This window comes from Carya illinoinensis, chromosome 4 (genome assembly GCF_018687715.1).
Source record: "Carya illinoinensis cultivar Pawnee chromosome 4, C.illinoinensisPawnee_v1, whole genome shotgun sequence".
Taxonomy (NCBI): Eukaryota; Viridiplantae; Streptophyta; class Magnoliopsida; order Fagales; family Juglandaceae; genus Carya; species Carya illinoinensis.
Window position 1 is genome coordinate 18134412 of NC_056755.1, and position 2767 is coordinate 18137178.

Below are 2767 nucleotides of genomic sequence, written 5' to 3' on the forward strand. Positions count from 1 at the left end.
TTGAGATTGTCTGATGCCTTGTGGGCTTATAGAACAGCCTTTAAAACCATTTTGGGCATGTCTCCATATAGACTAGTGTATGGTAAGGCTTGCCATTTGCCTGTAGAGTTGGAACATAGAGCGTATTGGGCCATTAAGCAATGCAATTTTAACATTGATAAAGCTGGTTGTGTGAGAAAATTGCAGTTGTCTGAGTTGGATGAGTTGAGGAAGGATGCCTACAATAACTTTAAGTTATCCAAAGAAAGAATGAAGAACTTCCATGACAGACACATCCAACGTAAGACTTTTGAGCCTAATCAAAAAGTGTTATTGTATAACTCTCGGTTACACTTGTTCCCTGGTAAGTTAAGGTCTCGATGGAGTGGGCCTTATGTGGTACAAACTGTTTTTCCTCATGGTTCTATAGAGATAATGAATCCTCTCAATGGTAACATTTTTAAGGTTAATGGTCAAAGGCTCAAGCCTTTTATTTCTAACTTTGCACCTGAGGAACCTACTCTACATTTGCTTGATCCTAATTGAGGGTTCTTGATCTATCCATCTCTTTTCATTGTTTTCTTTTGTTCTTCAGTTTTAATTTTTATTTTTTTTGGCTGCATTCCTTTCAAAGCTATCCAGGTACTTCCTTTTCCTCTTTCCTTCAGTTTTTCTTTAAATTTTCGGTTCTTCTGTTGGTTGTTTTGCCCCTTAACTACTCTCTTTGTATAAATTCTTTCGTTTCCTTTGCATCATTGAGGATAATGCTACAATCTAGTTGGGGGGTGGAAGAGAATTTATTTCTCTGTTTGCATGCCTTAGACATATTTTGGTCCGAGACATATTTTGGTCCACTTAAAAAAAAAAAAAAAAAAAAAAAAAAAGAGAGATTTGTTGAGGTCATGGAACATGTGGAATGTAGTGCAAATAAGAGTATATGTCAAAAGAGGGATTTATCCATTTTATTTAGTTGTTAAACCAAGGGAAAGATGTTAAAAGTTTTGCTAAAACACACACAACACATACCCGAAAGGCCTAGAAAGATTACATTGAGTCATTGTTGGTTGATTTACACTTCAATTGTTTGAGACTCTAATGAACCATATCCTAATGGCTTAGGAAGAGATCTGAAATGAATTAAATGAGAAAATGGACAAGCTAGGGATCAAAAAAAAAAAAAGAAAATCCTTTAGGTAGACTAGTGGTAAGGGCTGACTTGTGAAAGTGTGGATAGACGCACATTCATAGGTCCGATTCCCCCACTAGGAAATCTAAAAACATAAAAAAAAATTACATTTGTGTAGTGGAAAAGGCTGCCTATTACCGGGGTCCTTACAAAAAAAAAAGTAGGTGCCTTTTAAAGTGTAATAGCGTGAAAGCTGCCACTACAATGGTTTTGAATTAGAGTAAGACCATGTGGTTTTCTCAGATTGGTTGTTGTGATTGAAACTGTTAATATCTCTTGGTAGTCGATTTTGAAATTCTAACCCCATTTCCATGCACTTGAAAGAAAGCAAGCTTTGTTACATGTAATTCCCTTGGTTGATTAACTAAATTGTGTATAAATCTCTCAGTTGATACAAAATTCATATTAATCTATCTCCAGTGTTCTTAAACTCAATAAGTTATTTCACGGCATGTGATCCTCGAACTTCTTTTGGAATTGTAGTTGGAAAACTCGCCTTCGCATGAATTCATTCACTTTATTTGCTAGAGTCTAGCAAAAAGCTAGTTGGGGGTGTGATGAAGCGCTAAAACTGCATGATTAAGTTACTTAAGTGAATAAATTGTTTAATAAAAAATGATTTAAGTACTTAATTATGCAATAGATCACAATACTTGAGTCAATTGATAAATTCTGGTATTTTTGTGCTTAAAAAGATTTATAATACAATTACTTCACATGACAATAAATATTCCATTTTTATTCCTCTCATAACAAGGGTAGTTTGGGCAATACACATGCAGAAAAATGCACACATGCAGGACAACAACTTTGTTCTTCTTTTTAGAGTAGATGAACGTGCAGCAAAGAGATCACTCGGAAGCAGAAAACTCACATGTGCAGCAGCTACTACACCAAGCAGCAGAAAGAAGATCATTCGGACAGCAGCTCACACATGCAGAACAGCACACATGCAGCAACAAGATCACTCGGACAACAGCCACTCATAGCAACTCACACATGCAAACCCTTGGACGGCTGGAGCAGAAAACTTACACATGTAGCATCATTCGGACCACAACATCACACATGCAGAAAAGTGCAAACACAGCAGACAGCAGCCTCAAACGTGGACCAGCAGCACACCAATGCAGAAAACATGTTGCTGGAAGGCAAGCTTTTCTTGTTTCTGCACATGGAAGGTCAATGACAGCTCACAGTCTGCATGCTGGAGCAAATCACGTTGATCAGATGACTGAATGTGCAGAGCAGATGGAGGATAGCTGGACCGAAAGCAGCAGCAGGAGATGACTCTTTACTTCTCAACTTGTTTTATACGGCTGGGAGTTTTTGGTTTGGCAGCAGCAGGGGGCAAGACTTGGGCTGCTGTTTTTCTTGACTTTTACCTTCATTCATTTTTTTCTTGCTTTCGGTTTGGCAGCAGCAGGATCTTGGAGTTTCAGTTTTCTTTCTTTTCTTCTCGTTTAAGAGAAGCAGCTGGTTTTATTGTCTTTCATATTTTATTTTTTTTGCTTCCGGTTAAAGACCTCGTTCAGCAGCAGAGTAGTTTTCTTTCAGCTTTCTTTTGCTTTTCGTTCGGCGTTTGCAGAACAAGAGTTTGAG